This window comes from Myotis brandtii, unplaced genomic scaffold, assembly GCF_000412655.1.
Source record: "Myotis brandtii unplaced genomic scaffold, ASM41265v1 scaffold344, whole genome shotgun sequence".
Lineage (NCBI taxonomy): Eukaryota > Metazoa > Chordata > Mammalia > Chiroptera > Vespertilionidae > Myotis > Myotis brandtii.
In genome coordinates this window covers 3,304,926-3,314,156 of record NW_005363247.1, presented here as the reverse complement: position 1 = coordinate 3,314,156, position 9,231 = coordinate 3,304,926, and the positions used below count along the sequence as shown (strand labels likewise).

Here is a 9,231-nt window from a genome sequence, read left to right as displayed (position 1 = left end):
AGACTTGTGTTGGAAAATTTGAATCAGAGTACTAGTACAATAAAATAGAAAATTTTCTCAAAATAATAAAAATTTACTACATAAAACTTATTGAGAAATATGAACAAAAGGTGATTTTATATTCACAGGCAATCTTATTGAATTGAGAAAAGTGGGTACTTCAAAGCAATTGGACAAATCTTATTTTTATTTTAATAAGTTTTTAAATACACAAAAGATTACATAACACTTTCCTTTAAAACTCAGTCAGCATTCTAGTAAACTTTTTCAGGAAATGTCACCCATTAGCCTTTAAATCCTAAAGGATAAAATTTAAGTTACATTTTTCACTCTGAACTCATAACTTTTTAACATAGAAAAACTAACCAGATGATGTAATCACACTTGTAATTTGCCCATGTTAAAAATCAAAGTTTCAAATTAATAAAATGAATGCTTACCAATATATTACTGCTTACCCCTTATTTAATATTACATATATACAGAGATAAGCAATGATAGCAGATGGGTTTATGTGATTTGCTTCCTTACACTGGCAATAACACTTAACCTATTTTAATGATATTATCTAAAAGAGAAATAATCTAAAATTAAGAAGAAAGTTACTTTTATACTATATCTAAAGATGTTGTTACTGATGTAACTAATTTTGGTAACACATTCAATAAAATACTTAAAATAGAATACTTATTCTATAGGACATCTTATTGCTTTACCATACCATAATCATCCTCTACTGTCAGGAAGCTGAAGAATTTTCCCATTTTTGTTCTTATTACTCTCCAAATATATTTTGCATATTTTTAAATAAATTAAATGCTATTATTTTAATTTTACTACTTATACTTTTATAAGAAAAACTGACTGAAGTAATTGTTTTTTTAATAACATACAGATACTAATTTTGTTAATCAATGATACTTAGAATATGGCTCTAACATTTTTATCAGTTATCTATAAGTAGATGATTTTATATAAAGGCTATCTATCTATATATAAAAGTCTAATATGCAAAGTGTCTCCTCGGGAGTTTGATCACTCGCTATGACCTGCGCTGACCACCAAAGGGCAGCGCGGAACAAAGGAAGGCCCCGGCAGCCAGCAGCAGGGGAAGGAAGGCCCCGGCCGGCAGCTGGCAGCTGGTAGGGACCCTACCCGTGCATGAATTTCATGCACTGGGCCTCTAGTTTTAAGATAGAATCTTTCAGTTTGTATTACATGACAGGGCCTGACTACCACTGTACACACATTTTATGTTAGCTAGTCTGAAGATGCTAAGATAAAATAATTCCAAGAGTAAAAGTGAGAAACATACAAAAGTATGTCCAATCAAAAAGTCATCTGAATCCCAAACAGGATTACCGGGCCTCACAATAAAACCTAAATTAATTTATCAAAAATTATGAAATACTGAAAATATTATGCAAATGACAAGTAATGTAAAATATAACCAGTTACTCATTACCCAGACATAACAAAGAAAATTTTTCCAAATTTTCTTCATATTTTTGTTGTTTAAGTAAATAAAACATTATTGATACAGCTAAGCCACATTCTCCCAACCCACTTTTGCCCTTCCTCTTATACATAAAAAGTATGTACTTTATGCCACTAGAAATGACGTTCTTAAATACATGAAAGAGTTTTAAATACCAAATTGCACACAAAAATATTCACAGAAAAATATATAAAATTAAAATAAAACTATCTACTTTTACATGACCAAAATGATGACTAAATAATGAATATTTTAATTTCAATGCTTGTATCATTATCTATTTTGTCTTGAGCAAAGAATATTCATGGGAATTCTCAGAAAAGCCAATTAGAAAAGATTTTCAACTTCAATCTTTATCAGGACATGCAAATTAAAATAACAGAGATAATCTATCAGCCACCAGACTTAAAAAAAAAATAAGAGTCTCATAACACAAAGTGTTGGTGAAGATAAGGATAAACAGAAACTTCTTTAGAGAACAATTTAACAAATTTTTAGTAAAACTAAAACTATTCCTAGCCTATGGCTCAGAAATTACCCTTCTAGTTTTTTTTACCCATGAGAAAGTCCTCAGGAGGCATGGAAAAGAACTGTGTTAATAAATGTACTAGTAATAGCTAACACTTATGTAGTGACTTTTATATGCCAGGCACTGTTCTACATCCTTTTTATGTTTTTATTCTGTCATCCTCAACATGCTACCTAACAGACACACACTGCACTTTACAGAGGAGTACACTGAGGCGCACAGGTTTACAGCATGCCCAAGTCACATAACTAGTCGTGGCGGAACCACAAACCCAAGCAATCCAGTTCTGAAGTGTGTTAACTACTGTGTGGTACAGTTCACTACAGCACTTTATGGAAGAGCGGAAGGGTGGAAGTCATCCAGTAGTTCATCAAGAGAGGCTCATCAAGCATGCAGCAGTACATGCACACAGATCAGAACTGCACAGTTGGTAGGAAGCATAAGCCAGACCTGCACACAGCAGCTGGTATACATTTCAAAAACCTAACATGGAGTGAAAAGGCAAGAGGCAAAAGGATTTGTACTACATGATACCTAAAGTTTTCTTTATGATTTATTTCCAAAAGCTAAAAATAGCAAAAGCAATCTTAGGCAATTATAATAATATAGAATCAAGAGCAAATGAAAGGCATCTTTTGTTTCCCGCCTTGGGCTTAAGGACTGATAAGACCTAGTATAATGTGTCAGTTCTGGGAACTGCAAGATTGACCAACTAGATTAGATTTTGAAGTGAGCAGCCTGAGTGGTGAAAGATTTTGTAGCTATTTGTGGAGCATGCATTAAAAATCTCTCAAATAAGAGAATAAATATGCTTATGTTTAAGGAAAGGAAACTTTTCTCCACCATCCCTCCCTCTTTCTCCAAAGCTTTTCATCAAATGCGTGCTTACAAACTTATAATAGGATTTATCTTTTTTACTTAATGACAATTATCTTGATACCAAACATTAACAAATAGTATAACAACTTCACTTAACTTTATGTTCACTAGAAATGATATTCTTAAATACATGAAAAGCTTTTAAATACCAATTTTTACACAAAGATTATTAACAGAAAACAATATAAAAGTAAAAAAAAAAAACCCCACAAAACTATCTACTTTTACATGACCAAAATGGTAAATAAATAATGAAACAATAAAATTTAATAGTTTATATATTGGATAGTGGATAAGTCTACCAAGGAATTTCCCTCCTTCTGAAATAGATTATCAAAAAAAAGTATTTTCTTTAAGAATATATACTTAAGGGGAGATTCTAACACTAAAAACAATGATCTGTACAAGGTCATAAAATTGACAGCTTCTTCCTTACTCCCCAGATGAACCTTCTGTGTGTAATAAACAAGGGAGGCCTGTAAAGAAACCACAATGCTTATGTCAGTTCATCTAGACCCGTGGTCGGCAAACTGCGTCTCGTGAGCCACATGCGGCTCTTTGGCCCCTTGAGTGTGGCTCTCCCTAAGCCTTAGGAGTATCCTAATTAAGTTAATAACAATGTACCTACCTATATAGTTTAAGTTTAAAAAAATTGGCTCTCAAAAGAAATTTCAATTGTTGTACTGTTGATATTTGGCTCTGCTGACTAATGAGTTTGCCCACCACTGCAGACTATCAGCCTCCAAAGAGCAAGATTACTCTTTATGGAAAGACATTTAATAGGAAATCATATATATATTTATATCTGTTGAGAAAAAGACCAAGCTAATAAAAACAAATCTTTGAAAGATCAAGAAGTTAGAGTGAGCACTAACACACATGGCTAAAATGTTAGTTTTCATGGAAACTTAATGGACAAATAAGTGGGGGTAATATTAAAAGTTAATTACTCTTAATCTTAGCAGTTGAAAAAAAATGCTTTAGGTTTGGGTGTGGCAACTCCTTTTGAAAATCTGTTGGCACTCCAGTGTAGACCTTGCTATGATTTCTTTCCAACCTTGGGCACACCTTGTTCAGAAGACAAAATGACTCATAAGAGGCTACAATCCAAGATGTTCAGCATTTAACTTGCTAATGATACCCCAGATGTAACCACAGCTTCTACTATGAGAAAAATAGTAGATGGTGGATTAAAATTATGGCTTCCCTATTTCCCTAGAATCAGTTGTGCAAGAATAGTAAAAATACATTTTAAAGAGTGTCAAATAAGGTAATAAGGAGAAAGGCCACAGGGGGATTGTGAAAGTGTGCCAACATCACTAAATGTTACTCAATATTTTACCACTTAACAAAAATAAGCCAAGCATAGAAGGTGAAAATTGCTAGATAAGAAAAAAACAAAGACAACGATTTAAAAGTTGACAAAGCATATCTGTACTACAATGATTAAAAATACCAAATGATTAATAAACCCACCTTATATGGTTAATTAATCTATGACAAATGAGGAAAGAATATACAATGGGGAAAACACAGTCTCTCGGAAGAGACCAAGATGGCGGCATAGGTAAACACCGCAGACTGCTGCCGCAAACAACCACTTCAAAAATACAACTAAAAGACGGAACGGACATCACCCAGAACCACAGGAAGGCTGGCTGAGGAGAGACTCTTCAACTAGAAGGAAAAATAACAGCACACCGAGGCTCAGAGGAGGCGCAGTGTGGAAAAAACTCAGGTGCGGAGGTGCGCGCGCAAAGCGGGCTGGTGGCTGAGAGCGCGGTTGTCGTTTTCGGTCAGGGGGGAGTCTCAGACTCTGAGCTCCAGATACGGGCGAATCGCTGGGGACTCGGACCCAAACGGGAGAAGCGGGAGTGTCTGGCATCAGTTGGAAGGCAGCTTTCTCTCCGAGGTTTGCAGCGGTTCCTGGGGTTCTGAGAAGCAGAGCCTCTGGGAACAGGACTGAGGGCACCATAACGGCTCCCTCCGCCCGCCCTGTTGAGCCCGCCCCGCCCAAGCCCTGCGCAGAGCCATTTGCCGGATCGCCTCAGGCAAAGGCTAGATTAGCACCTCCCCAGAGGACAGAAGTTTTCCGCGGCAGACACAGCTGATTCACACAGCCAGTCGGCCTGGTGGTCAAATCCCTCTAGTATTAACTACAACAATCAAGGCTCAACTAGAACAAGACTGCGCACAAAGACCACTAGGGGGTGCACCAAGAAAGCATAAAAAATGCGGAGACAAAAAAACATGACAGAAATGGAGGATATAGAGCTAAAAATCGCAATTTTGAGGGCTTGCAAAAATGTGCTAGAAGCTGTCAATAAACTTGAGGAGAGAGTCACGAAAACTAATGAGACCCTCGATGCTATGATAAAGAACCAACTAGAAATTAAGCATACACGGACTGAAATAAAGAATATTATACAGACACCCAATAGCAGACCAGAGGAGCGCAAGAATCAAGTCAAAGATTTGAAATGCGAAGAAGCAAAAAACACCCAACCGGAAAAGCAAAATGAAAAAAGAATCCGAAAATACGAAGATAGTGTAAGGAGCCTCTGGGACAGCTTCAAGCGTACAAACATCAGAATAATTGGGGTGCCAGAAGATGAGAGACAGCAAGATATTGAAAACCTATTTGAAGAAATAATGGCAGAAAACTTCCCCCACCTGGTGAAAGAAATGGACTTACAGGTCCAAGAAGCGCAGAGAACCCCAAACAAAAGGAATCCAAAGAGGACCACACCAAGACACATCATAATTAAAATGCCAAGAGCAAAAGACAAAGAGAGAATCTTAAAAGCAGCAAGAGAAAGAGACTCAATTACCTACAAGGGAATACCCATACGACTGTCAGCTGATTTCTCAACAGAAACTTGGCAGGCCAGAAGGGAATGGCAAGAAATATTCAAAGTGATGAATACCAAGAACCTACAACCAAGATTACTTTATCCAGCAAAGCTATCATTCAGAATTGAAGGTCAGATAAAGAGCTTCACAGATAAGGAAAAGCTAAAGGAGTTCATCACCACTAAACCAGTATTATACGAAATGCTGAAAGGTATCCTTTAAGAAGAGGAAGAAGAAAAAGGTAAAGATACAAATTGTGAACAACAAACATGCATCTATCAACAAGTGAATCTAAGAACCAAGTGAATAAATAATCTGATGTACAGAATGAACTGGTGATTATAATGAATCAGGGACATAGAAAGGGAATGGACTGACTATTCTTGGGGGGGAAAGGGGAATGGGAGATGCGGGAAGAAACTGGACAAAAATCGTGCACCTATGGATGAGGACAGTGGGTGGGGAGTGAGGGCGGAGGGTGGGGCGGGAACTGGGAGGAGGGGAGTTATGGGGGGGAAAAAAAGAGGAACAAATGTAACCTGAACAATAAAGATTTAATTAAAAAAAAAAAAAAGAAAACACAGTCTCTCAATAAACTAAACAGATACATGCAAAAAAAATGAAACTAGATCATTTTCTTATACTATATATACAAAAATAAGCTTAAAAACAATTAAATTCTATGTAAGACCTGAAACCATAGAACTTCTAGGAAAAAAAAGGCAGTAAACTCTTTAACATCAGTCTTAGTAATATTTTATTGGATATGTCTCCTCAGACAAAGGTAACAAAAGTGAAAATAAACAAATGGGACTACATTGAACTAAAAAGATTTTGCACAGTGAAGGAAAGCATCAACAAAATAAAAAGGCAACCAACCTAATGAATGAGAGAAGATATTTGCAAATGATATATACAATAAGGGGTTAATATTCAAAATATATAAAGAGCTCATATAACTCAACATAAAAAAACAATCCAATCCAATTAAAAAATTAGCTAAAGTTCTGAACAGATATTTCTCCAAAGACATACAGATGGCCAAAAGACACATGAAAAGATGCTCAACATTACTAATCGTCAGGGAAATGCAAAAAAAAAAGGGGGGGTTAACACTTCACAACTGTCATATTGGCTATTATAAAAAAAAAGATGTGTTGGAGGATGTGGAAAAAAGGGAACACTTGTACACTATTGGTAGGATTGTATTTTAGTAGTCACTATGGAAAACAATATGGAGATTCCTCAAAAAATTAAAAATAGAACTACCATATGACCCAGCAATTACACTGTGTATTTATCCAAAGAAAACGAAAACAATAACTGAAAAAGATACATGTACTCCTATGTTCACTGCAGCAATGTTTACAATAAACAAGATATGGAAGCAACCTAAATGTCCACTGATAGACGAGTGGCTAAAGATGTAAGTACATATACATAATGGAATATTACTCAGCCATAAAAAAGAATGAAATCTTACCATTCACAACAAAATGGATGGACCTAGAGGGTATTATACCAAGTGAAATAAGTCAGATTAAAAAAGGCAAACACCATATTATTTCATTTATATGTGGAATCAAAAAAAAAAAAGAACAAACAAAACAGAAACAAACTCATAGATACAAATACTAATTGATAATTGCCATGGGGTCGGGTTGGGGGAGGGGATTAAGAAGTACAACTTTGCCCTAGCCGGTTTGGCTTGGTGGAGAGAGAGCGTCGGCCTGTGGACTGAAGGGTCCCTGGTTCAATTCTGGTCAAGAGCACATGCCCAGGTTGAGGGCTCGATCCCCAGTTGGGGGCGTGCAGGAGGCAGCCAATCAATGATTCTCTCTCATCATTGATGTTTCTACCTCTCTCTCCCTCTTCCTTCCTCTTTGAAATCAATAAAAATATATTTTTTAAAAAAAGAATTACAAACTTCTAGTTATAAAATAAGTAATGGAGATGCAATGTACAGAATAGGGAATAAAGTCAATAACATCGTAATAACTATGTATGGTGACAAATAGTACTAGACTTATTGTGGTGATCACTTTGTAAGGTACATAAATGTTGAACTGCTATGTTGTACACCTGAAACTAATATAATAATGTATGTCAATTACAATGAAAAATAAATGAACTAAACCAAGTGATCGACATGATACCCAACATCAAATACTTTACTTATTATCAAGGAAAAAGACCAATTGGAGTCATACCTTGCTCCAAAATCCATAAGCACATTTATACATGTTTTAATATATTATTCCAATTATCATTTTTTATATAAACAAACTCATAAATACGGAGAACATTTTGATGGTTGCCAGATAGGAGAAAGGTTGGGGGATGGGAGAAAGAGGGGAAGAGATTAAGTAATACAAATTGGTAGTCACAAAATAGTCATGGGGATATGAAGTATAGTGTTGGGAATATAGTCAACAAAATTGTAATAACTATGTATGGTGTCAGATGGATACTAGGTTTATCAATGTGAGTGCTTTGTAACTTATATAATGTCTAATCACTGGTGTGTACACCTGAAACCAATATCATATTGTATGTCAACTATAATTAAAAAAATGACATAAAAAAAGAAAAAATATTTTAAACACTTTCACCAGCCACAAGAAGTTGGTATTACATATTTTTTATTTAGTTTATTCATTCTTTCAATACAATTTTATGAATCCTTTGATACGTCCTAATAATGAAAATGTCAGAGATCCTACTTCTTTTTTTATTCTTATGAGCTCAAAGTATACTAGAAATCTACACAAATATTTTTTGTTTAACAATGAAATTATTCTATCATAGAGTTGTATGGAGATTAGGTTTTTCTTGAAGTTCATTCTTCCTTTTAGAGAAAATAAAATTGATTTTAATGCTATCCAATTCCAGTAGTCAAAGTAAAAGTGATGCAACAGATCTCACATACTTTGAATTTTGATACTGTAACGACCTCTTCATGTATGTATAATTATATCAGGACCCCAGGAAGAAGACGATATTCAAAATGTTAAACAAAAAAAATCAAGAATTGAATAATAATTTTTAGTTGTTTTTGTTTTTATAATCTTGAAGTCAGAGTTGGTGGACAAATGGGCATTTATCTAAGGTCAACCTGTGTTCTTTCTTTTCGATATAAATTTAAGAAATTAGTTACTGTGTCTGGAATGTTTAATTAAAAATTGTGATACAAGAAACTTATGAATCATATAAGAAAAGAAAGTAAGTGTTGGCTAGTAAATGTTGTTAAATATTTACATACAAACAATATAAATGCATGATTGATGAAGGATGAGGCAGAGTTGAATTATTACAACTCTATGTGAAATTTTAGTTTGCAGTTTTCCACTTTCAATATGAAATCAGTTACTTCTTCAAATCTCTCCCAAATTCTATTCCCCATATAACATTTCTTAGCCCTACATTAAAGATAAACAAAACCTAAACCTTAATCAATTCATTTAATAAATAC

At 34.8% G+C, this 9,231-nt stretch overlaps 1 protein-coding gene across 1 annotated transcript in view; it reads right to left on the bottom strand.

Moving 5' to 3' along the window:
* The window catches only part of ADGRV1 (adhesion G protein-coupled receptor V1), a 462,684-nt gene that overhangs the window by 221,579 nt on the left and 231,874 nt on the right, over positions 1-9,231 (bottom strand). The window lies entirely within an intron of this gene.